The sequence below is a fragment of the Canis lupus genome, chromosome 6, assembly GCF_048164855.1.
Source record: "Canis lupus baileyi chromosome 6, mCanLup2.hap1, whole genome shotgun sequence".
In the NCBI taxonomy this organism is placed as follows: Eukaryota; Metazoa; Chordata; class Mammalia; order Carnivora; family Canidae; genus Canis; species Canis lupus.
In genome coordinates this window covers 27,101,238-27,112,291 of record NC_132843.1, presented here as the reverse complement: position 1 = coordinate 27,112,291, position 11,054 = coordinate 27,101,238, and the positions used below count along the sequence as shown (strand labels likewise).

The following is an 11,054-nucleotide window of genomic DNA, read 5'->3' as shown; positions in this document are numbered from 1 at the left end:
GCCGCGGAGGCGGAGGCGGACGGAGGGACCCGCGTCCTTCCCCGGCGGCAGCAGGTGGCGCTCGCGTCCTCCTCCCCAAGGCGGGCGCGCTCACAGGACGCAGGTTAAAGGGAAAATTTAATTATGATCAGGAGTCTCATCACCCAGAATGTCTGGGATGAAAATCACTTATACCCTGAATGGGATTAGATAATTAACGGATAGCCACACTTTCACCACGCAGATTTTGGAATGATCTGACAAGAACGTTAGAGCAGCTGTTATTAAAAAAAAAAAAAAAAAAAAAGTTTCGATGAGCAGTTAGGGACCTGCCTGAAACAAATGAAAAGATAAAAATTCTCAACAAAGAATTAGCCCCACCAAAGACACTGAAGATTGAAAGAAGCCCCAAATGGGAACTGTAAAAGATTACAATAGCTGCAACGGAAAACTCACTTGATGGGCTCAACAGTAGGGAGCAAGGACAGAGAGGGGAAGCCCGGGAACTGGGGAAACTTCAGAACGGAAAGGCGCCTTTGGGTACTTTTGGCTTTGGACCTTGGCCCAGGGTTCGGAGTCTCGGGGGCCCCAGGTCCGGGTCCTGGTGGGCCGATGGGCCAGGTGGGTAAGAGGCTCCAGCAGGACTCTTTTTTTTTTTTTTTTTAAGATTTTATTTATTTATTCATGACAGACACACACAGAGCCAGAGACACAGGCAGAGGGAGAAGCAGGCTCCAGGCAGGGAGCCCGACGCGGGACTCGATCCCTGGTCTCTAGGATCATACCCCGGGCTGAAGGTGGCGCCAGACCGCTGAGCCATCAGGGCTGCCCTCCAGCCGGACTCTTTTTTTTTTTTTTTTTTTAAATTTTATTTATGATAGTCACAGAGAGAGAGAGAGAGAGAGGCAGAGACACAGGCAGAGGGAGAAGCAGGCTCCATGCACTGGGAGCCCGACGTGGGATTCGATCCCGGGTCTCCAGGATCGCGCCCTGGGCCAAAGGCAGGCGCCAAACCGCTGCGCCACCCAGGGATCCCCAGCCGGACTCTTTAACAAGGAGTTTGAGATGGGGAGCCTCTGGCACCTGGGGCACCCTGGACCCACCTGCCGCCCCGTGTTTCTCATCCCTGGACCCACCTGCCGCCCCGTGGGCCCCCGGAGAGCCTAGATAGGGCTTCCTTTAAAGCAGCGGTCGTGGCGGCGGGGCTGGAGGTCTGACTGCATCGCTCCCTAGTTTCCCCTAATGGCTTAGTGCGTCCCAGCCCACCGTGCCTGCCCCCCACCTGCACCCGCACTTACTCTCGCCACACACCCTAAACCTCATGGTGTGTCCTGTTTGCCTCCACCCCGACTCCTCCCCACCGGGCCCCAACCCTGGCACTCAGCTGCCCTCATGGGGTTCAAAACAGGGGAGCATTTTCTGGTGGTGGGATTGGGGTGGAGGAGCCAGCATGCCCATCGCAGGGACTGGTGATTGGCCTGGGTGGAGAGAGAGAGCAACATGCCCAGGCAGTTCTCCAGAAGGAAGGCTGGAGGAAGAGGCAGGATGGTCTCCTGAGATGAATTCAGGATAGCTCACAGCTCAGGCAGGAGGAACAACCGGCCCTGAGGATGTGTGTGAGTACCTGAGTGTTGTGTTATGTGTATTTCTTTTTTTTCTAAAACCTGTGTGAACTGCACTAACGTGACTAAGCCCTAGCTCTTTCTGGACAGCAGTGCTCAGGATGGGTAGCCTTAGGGCCAGCTGTAGCCTGTGTATTCACTAGCGTGGCTTGGCTTCTGGGAGTAGGGGCTGCGTTTTTCTCCTGGGACCAGCTTGTGCTGTGAAGAAAGAAGAAATGGGCTATGGTGGGTGGTGGAAGGCGGATAGTGAAAGGACAGCACTGACTATTACCAAGCAGACTCCCATTTACTTCCTCTGCTGGCCGGACACATTTTGTTTTCTGGTTTGAGAATATAACTGTGTTCTGGGTGGCTGCAGCCTTTGACCTTGCCAGATATAAGCCTGGTTGGAGCCCCTGGGGCTTGTGCTGGTTTCCTGGGGCTTTGACACCCCTCCCCGCCCCCAGGGCTCTGGGCATCCTGGAAGGTGAAGGACTCCCAGGACTCACAGATGAGTTTCTCTCCCCGAATGGGCTTTGGATGTTCCCATCCTTGAACTTCTGTCGGGACAGAACCTGTCCCTCAGTCCTGCTGGGTCCCTGAGACAGCTACGGTTACAATATGACTCTGTTGGGTCGGGAGCAGTTGTGAAGATTTGTGTTTGCTTGATAGGTGGTCTGAGCCATAGTCTGTACTGAAGAGTTTGGGTAGAGGTTCCAGAATGTCTGGTTGGCCAGTTGTCCATTGGTGCTGTCCTGTACTTAGCTCCTTGCCGGGTTAAGAGGTCATCTCATTAATGTGTTTGTGGCAAAATTGCTTTGGTGTGGTCTCTTGAGACTGAGCACAAGTGGAAGAAGGTGGGAGGGTGAGGATAGGAGGGTATTGCAACCTGTTTAGAGGTGACAAAAGTGGTCTGAATGGGCAAGTGGATGTCTTAGATTAACATTCATTGTTTGAAAGGGATTGAGGGGGTCCTGAGGTTTATAGGCAAATAATTATTATTATAAATACCTATACATATAAATTATATAATCTTAAATATAAAACCTAGGCTGTCATAAAGTATATATGTATAAAAGTAGGTCTATATAAAAAAGTAAACAAACATGTAAAGAATAAAAAATGGAAAACTGCCCAATCTGAAAAATAGAGAAAAAAAAACAAAAAAACAGAGCCACAGGGAGCAGTGAGATTTACTATTTGTATTACTAGAGTCTCAAGGAGATGAGAAATGTGTGTGGGGCTGAGAAAGTATTCAAAGAAATAATAGCTGAAAACATCCCTAATTTAGAAGCCAACATATTCAAGAAGCTGAACAAATCCCCAACAAGATAAGCCCAAGAAAGCCACACTGAGAAACATGATAAAAATTCTGTAAAGACAAAAAAACTTTAGCAATGAGAAAAATGACACCTTACCCATAAAGGAAAAATAATCCAAATGACAAAGCATAGAAGCCAGAGGAAGCAGGACATTTTTCAAGCACTGAAAGAAAAGATCTGTCAACTCAGTTTATATTCTATGAAAATGCCCTTTAGGAATGAAGGGTAAATCAAGACCTTCTCAAATGAAGAAAAACTAAAACCGTTTCCAGTGGAAATTTTATTTTATTTTTTTAAGATTTTATTTATTCATTAGAGACATAGAGAGTCAGAGACACAGGCAGAGGGAGAAGCAGGCTCCATGAAGGGAGCCCAATGCAGGACTTGATCCCGGGTCTCCAGGAGCACACCCTGGGCCAAAGGCAGGCACTAAACCACTGAGCCATCCAGGGATCCCCTGGAAATTTTAAAAGAATGACTAAAGGAAATTCTTACCACAGGAAATGCTAAAAGAAGGAATCTTGAACAGCCCAGGTGGCTCAGGGGTTTAGCGCCACCTTCAGGTTTAGGTCACCTTTGTGACCTTGGATTTGACAATGCTTCCTTAAATAGGAAACCCTAAGCACAAGAAACCAAAGAAAAAATAGATAATTTGAATTTCATAAAAATTTTTAACTTTTGTACTTTAAAAAATTTCATCAAGGAAGTGAAAAGACTTGGGGGTGCCTGGGTGGCACAGTAGGTTAACTGACCAATTCTTGGTTTCTGTTCAGGCTGTGATCTCAGAGTGATGGTATTAAGCCCCATGTCAAGCTCTAGCTCAGTGTGGACTCTACTTGAGACTCTGTGTCCCTCCCCTCACTTCTCTCAATAAATCAATCTTTTTTTTTTTTTTTAAAGTGAAAAGACAGCCTACATAATGGAAAAAGATTTTTTTCAAATCCTGTATCTGGTAAGGGTCTTGCATTTGTAATATATGAAGAACTCTAACAATTCAGTCTTTTTTTTTTTTTTATGATAGTCACAGAGAGAGAGAGAGGCAGAGACACAGGCAGAGGGAGAAGCAGGCTCCATGCACCGGGAGCCCGATGTGGGATTCGATCCCGGGTCTCCAGGATCGTGCCCTGGGCCAAAGGCAGGCGCCAAACCGCTGCGCCACCCAGGGATCCCCCAATTCAGTCATTTTAAAAAAATTTAAAATGGGCAGAGTCATTAGAAACTACAAATACCCATGATTTGCTTCGACCTGGATGGAACTGGAGGGTATTATGCTGAGTGAAATAAGTCAAATGGAAAAGGACAAATTTATATGGTCTCATTCATTTGGGGAGTATAAAAAATAGTGAAAGGGAATAAAGGGAAAGGAGAGAAAATGAGTGAAAATATCAGTGAGGGTGACAGAACATGAGAGACACCTAACTCTGGGAAATGAACAAGGGATTGTGGAAGAGGAGGTAGGCGGGGGGGGGGGGTGGTTGGGGTGACTGGGTGACAGGCACTGAGGGGGGCACTTTGCGGAATGAGCACTGGGTGTTATGCTATGTGTTGGCAAATTGAACTCCAATAAAAAATTAAAAAAAAAATGGGCAGAGTATCTGAATAGACGTTTTTCCAAAGAAGATAAACCAATGGCTGATAATCAGTTATAAAGGAGGCCCACACCATTAGCCACATGAAAAATGCGAAGCATAGCCACAGCGAGATATCCACCACACTCATTAGGATGGCTGTTATGGAAAAGACAGACCATAACAGGTGCTGGTGAGAATGTGGAAATCGGAGCCCTCCTGCCTTGCTGATGGGAATGTAGAATGGTGCAGCTGCTTTGGAAAACCGCTTGGCGCTTCCTCAAAGATTTAAGCCTAGAGTTCCCATATGACTCAGCAGTTTTACTCCTGGATATGTACCTAAGTAAAATGAGAGCATATGTCTCACAGAAATTTTCTACATAAATGTTCACACCAGATTATTCATAATAGCCAAAAAGTGAAAACAACCCAGATGTCCATCAGCTGATGAATAGATAAATCAAATATGGTATATCCACACAATGGGATATTATTTGGTAATATAAAGGAATGAAGTACTGATCTGTGTTACAGTTTTCTAGAATGAACCTAGAAAATGTTATGCTTAGTGAAAGTCAAATATTATTTCAAGATTCCATTTATATGAAATCTCCAGAATAGACAAATCTGCACAGAGAGAAAGTACATGAGTGGTTGCCTAGGACCTAGAGGGTGATAGCTAAAGAGTATGGGGTTTCTTTTCGGGGTGATGAAAATGTTCTAAAATTGAATTATTGTGATAGTTGCACAACTCTATAAATATACTAAAAACTATTGAATTGTATACTTGGAATCCATAAATTGTACATAGGTGAGCTAGATCTCAATAAAGCTATTACCAAAAAAATGAAAGAATCTTAGAATACCAGTAAGGAAGACAGAAAATGAATAAAGATATGAGTAAATATAATAGATTTTCCTTTTCCTCTTGACTTTTTAAAATTTTTGGTTGAAGGGCATCTATGTAGCTCAGTTTGTGAAGCCTCTGCCTTCAGCTCAAGTCATGATCCCAACGTCCTGGAATTGAGCCCTGCATCAGACTCCTTGCTCAGTGGGGAGCCTGCTTCTCCCTCTCCCTCTGCCTATTGCCCCCCTGCTTGTACTCTCTCTTTCTCTCTGTCAAATAAATACAATCCTTTTTTTTTTAAGTGTTTGATTGAAACAAAAAATTATTGCATTTTCTGATGTAGTTCTCATTATATGCAGAGAAAGTAGTCAAGACATTTTAAATGGGGAAGGGTAGAAGGAATGAAAGGTGTTAGGTGTTTTTTTTTTTTTTTTTTTTGAGAATACATCTCTCCTGGATTTCTCAGTATTGCTATTAAAATCTCAGACTCCAGAGACTCAGAAATTAATATTCAATAGAGAATTTTTTACACTTCCCCATAAGAGATGTTACTTTGCACATGTCATTAGGATCAGATCTGTAATTATTGTTTCCCTGATGGCAGAGCTAACTACTTCCATCCAGTAGCTTTGTCTTATTTCTCCAAGATTAAAAAAAAAAAAAATTGTTCTAGGATGGACACCTAGGTTAAAGCATTATCTTCCTAAGTAATGGCTTTTGAAATTTCAAAAGGAATGAAACCCAGGACACGTAGACATTTGTACATTTTAAAAGCTGACAGGTTGAGATTATTTGGACCCTTGAGATGTTAATTCCAAAGGAGTAAGATATTTCCAAGGAGACTCTCTCCAAAGCAAAAGGGGGAAGCCTCTTTCTCTTGTACATAAATGGTCAAATTTCTGTGTTCCTTACTTAAAACATTAGTGTGTCTTTGCACTTGATGTAGCTCTCCTTGCATTGTTTCAGGGACACAGAAGCACATGCTTGTCATTTTCTGTAAGGTAAATATAGTTGACCCTTGAAAACATAGGTTTGAACTGTGGATCCACTTATAGGTGGATTTCTTTCTTCCTTTTTTTTTTTTTTTTTTTTTGAGATGACCATAAAAGCCACACGGCATTTATTTACAACTGTCCAGCACAACCTCCATAGGACTGAATCTAAGGCGACTGTCACAGAGGTCTCATCTGCTGCCTCTGAGTATCTGGGGAGGCCCACCAAGACCATCAGTAGCCCCCAGGGCTGGCAAAAAGAAGGCGGGGCTAAAATGTACAAACACACCCAGCGGGTGAGGATGGCTGGTAGCCCCAGTGCCCTGGTCCTCTGTTCCAGCTCTGGGTCTGTGCAAGGGTAACTAAGGGCCTGTGACCCTGCCAGCCAGGCACAGACTCCTGGTGGTGGGTCTCCACCTGGCCGCCTCCTGCAGGCTGCATGGTCACATGTGACCACAGCTGCTGATGACCATGGGCTGGTGGCACACTGCCAGGCAGACGAGGCAGCTGTACTGCATTTCCAGGCTGCTGTTGCCACCCACAGACCTCTCTGGCAGCTGTTATTGCTGAGCTGAGGCCACCGGGCTGCTAAACATCACCATCTGTAGGCCAGGCCCACCGCCCCTGTCCTGGCCACCTAAACACTTTCTTTCAATAAATATACATGCAGTGCTGTAAATATATTTTCTCTTCCAATATGACTTTCTGCTTTTTTAAAAGATCTGATTTATTAGCACGTGGGCATGTGGGTGAGGCTGGGGGAGGGACAGAGGGAAAGGGAGAAGCAGACTCCCCGCTGAGCAGGGAGCCTGATGCAGGGCTTGATCTCACCCAGGCACCCCTTCCCTATGGATTTCTTAATAACATTCTCTTTTCTCTAGGATATGTAATTGCAAGAATGCATGTAACATACAAAATATGTGTTAATTGACTCTTTCTGTTGTCAGTAAGGCTTCCAGTCAGCTGTAGGCTATTAGTTCACTTTCGGGGGAGTCAGAAGTTTTATGGGGATTTTTCAACTACATGAGGGATTAATGCCCCTAACCCTTGCATTGTTCAAAGGTCAATTGTAATATGAGATCTATTTCTGATCTAAAAATCTCATGTGTATGGTCAGGACATTCATGGAAGTCTAAAATCTATAGGAAGGACTTCTGGTTTCCAGTTCTGCATGTAAGGAGCTTGGAAGTTTCTACTTCATCCTACCAAGTAAAAATCTGAACAGACTGAAAACCTACAATTCTTGAATCCGTAAAAAAAAAAAAAAAAAAAAAGGGAGGACCCAAGGCAAACCACTTCCCCAAGATTGCAGAGTCAGGCAGTTACAGGGAGTCCTAGCCCAACAGAGGAGCAGAGATTCATGATTAGAATCTACTATGGAAACCAGTGTCAGTGTAAGAAAACCTATAATTGTTAGAGACTCAATGTGGACAAGTCTGAGAGAAAAGCTTGGGGACCCTGCTCTATGGGAGCCCCCACAATATGGTGAGCTTTACCTCCAGGAGCTCAACCAGATTCTCAAAATTAAATGTCAGGGGAAAAAATACCACAGGGCATCTGGCAAAGGGTGAGGATAGTAACCATTCTGAAATATGCTAGAGCACTCTGTTCTTAACAAGACCTACCCTCAGGGTAAATTAGCAAGTTACTTTATGGATATCAACAAACTGACTCTAAAGGTTATATGGAGGCCACAAATAGTCAACACAATATTGAAGAAAAATCATGTTGGAGGACTGATGGTATCCAACTTGAAGACTTACTATAATACTACAGAAATAAAGACAGAGTGGTATTGGTGAAAAGAAAGACAAATATAGATCAAAAGAACAGAACTGAAAGCCCCAAAGAAGAACTCCCTGAATCTAGTTTTCAACAAAGGAGCAAAGGCAACATGGTGGAACAAAGATAGTCTCTTTAACAAATGGTGCTAGAACAATTGGACATCCACCTACCAGAAAATAAACCTAAATACAGACCTTATACACCTCACAAAAATTAGTTCAATATGGATGATCTAAATGTAAAATGCAAAACCATAAGTCCTAGACAACTACATAGGAGAACAGCTAGATGACCTTGGGTATAGGGATGCCTTTTTAGATAGAACCACAAAGGCTCAGTCCATGAAATAAATAATTGATATGCTGGGCTTCATTAAAGTTTAAAAAAAACTTCTGCTTTGTGAAAGACTGTGTCTTTTCTTCTCATACTCTTGATACAGACTGGGAGAAAATATTTGCAAAAGACATATCTGATAAAGGACTGGTACTCAAAATATACAATGAAATCTTAAAACTCAATAAGAAAACAACCAATTAAAAAATGGACCAAAGACTTTGACATCTCACCAAAGAAGATAAACAGATAGCAAATAAGCATATGAAAAAATGTTCCACATCATATGTCACCATGGAAATGCCAGTTAAAACAAGATACCACTACATACCTATTCGAATGGCCAAAATCTAGAACACTGACAACACCAAATGCTGACAAGAATGTGGAGCAGCAGGGACTCTCATACATTGCTGGTGGGAATTCAGAAGGGTTGGAAGACAGTTGGCAGTTTCTTACAAAATTAAACCACCTCTAACCACAGCAACCAGCAATTGTACTCCTTGGTATTTATGCAGGAGATTAGAAAATGTATGTCTACACAAAAGCCCTCACATTTATTTTTATAGCAGCCTTATTCATAATGGCCTAGACTTAGAAGCCACTAAGCAATTAAACTGTCCTTATGAATGGGCACATAAACCGTGGTACACATAGACAATGGAATATTACTCAACACCAAAAAGAAATGCACTATTAAGTTATGAAAAGACATGGAGTAAACTTAAATATATATTACTAAGTGGAAAAAAAGCCAATTTGAAAAGGCTACATACTGTATGACGTCAACTATATGATATTATAGAAAGTCAAAACAATAGAAATTAAAAGATCAGTAGTTGCCAGCAGTTGGAGGAGGGGATAAATAGAGCATAGAGGTTCTTAGGACAATGAAAATACACTGTATGATATTATAATGACTAATACATGTCATTATACATATTTCCAAGCCCATAGAATGTATACCACCGATAATGAACCCTAAGGTAAACTATGGACAGTGAGGGATTATGATATGTCAACATAGTTTCAGCCTTGGTAACAAATGTGCCACTTTGGTGAATGATGTTTATAATGAGGGAATCTATGCATGTGTAGGTGTAGAAAGTATATGGAAAATCTCTGTACTTTAAAACAATTTCAGGTTCATAACAAATATATAAAGACTTAAAATAATACCTACAGGGAAGTAAGAAAATGAGAACTGAGAAATTAAAGCAAAACAAACATTTAAAAAAATGGGAGACTTATTCCTCACATCAATAATTACATTAAATATAAGTGGTCTAAATGCACCAATTAAAAGGCAGAGATTGGGAAGTTGAATTTTAAAATGCCCCAACTGTACACTGTCTATAAGAAACTCCTAATATTGCAAATAGGTAGGTTAAAAATTAAAACATTGGGAAAGATATACAAACGTTAATCAAAACAAAGCAGATGTGATTATGTTGTCAGACAAAGTTGATTTTGGGTCAAAGAAAATGATCAGGGATCCAAAGGAACATTAATGATAAAAAGGGTCAATCCCTTAAGAAATAGCTTTCTTAAATGTGTGTGCATGCTCCAAACAATAGCACTGCAAAATCTGTGAAGACTGATAGAACTAAAAGGAGAAATAGATCCACAAAAAAGTACTTCAAGACTTCAGCATCCCTCTCTGAACATTAGATAGAACACTTAGAAAATTAACAAGGACTGGGCAGCCTGGGTGGCTCAGCAGTTTAGCACTGCCTTTGGTCTAGGGTGTGATCCTGGAGACCCAGGATCGAGTCCCATGTTGGGCTCCCTGCATGGAGCCTGCTTTCTCTCTCTGCCTGTGTCTGTGCCTCTCTCTCTCTGTGTGTCTCATGAATAAATAAATTTAAAAAAAAATCTTTAAAAAAAATTAACAAGGATGTAGAAGAATTCATAAACAGGACCTATAAATTTATAAGTTATAAATTTTTTAAAAGATTTTGTTTATTTATTCACGGGAGAACCATGAATAAATACATAAGTTGAGACGCCTGGGTGGGTCAGTGGTTGAGTTTCTGCCTTCAGCCCAGGGCATGATACTGAAGTCCTGGGATCGAGTCCCACATCGGGAACCCTGTGAGAAGTCTGCCTCTTCCTCTGCCTGTGTCTCTGCCTCTCTCTGTCTCTCATGAATAAGTAAATAAAATCTTTTAAAAAATACATAGTTGCCCTTGAGACTTTCTCTTTGACCTAAAAAAAAGGAACATGAATGACAATTGAATGAACTGAATGACAGTGAAAATACAATATATCAAAATGCAAGACACAGCTGACAAGGTGCTTGAGGGAAATGTATAGCACTAAATGCTTTGGTAAGAAAGAAGCAATGTGGGCAGCCCAGGTGGCACAGCGGTTTAGCACCGCCTACAGCCCGGGGTATGGTGGGGGACCCGGGATGGAGTCCCGCGTCTGGCTTTGGGCATAGAGCCTGCTTCTCCCTCTACCTGTGTCTCTGCTCCTCTCTCTCTCTCTCTCTCTGAATAAATAAATAAATCTTAAAGAAAAGAAACAAGGTTTTAAATCAATAGTATAAGCTCCCATCTTGAGAAACTGAACCAAAATAAGCACAAAGCAAACAGAACATAAATAATAAAAATGAGGGCAGAAAT

At 42.3% G+C, this 11,054-nt stretch overlaps 1 long non-coding RNA gene across 2 annotated transcripts in view; it reads left to right on the top strand.

Moving 5' to 3' along the window:
* Positions 1 to 876: 876 nt before the first annotated feature.
* The window catches only part of LOC140635144 (uncharacterized), a 76,974-nt gene continuing 66,796 nt past the window's right edge, over positions 877 to 11,054 (top strand). The window contains exon 1 of one of the 2 annotated variants that reach the window (XR_012032471.1): positions 877 to 1,595. This is a non-coding gene — a long non-coding RNA (uncharacterized lncRNA). The remainder of the gene's footprint in view (positions 1,596 to 11,054) is intronic. The other variant, XR_012032472.1, reaches the window with a different exon arrangement.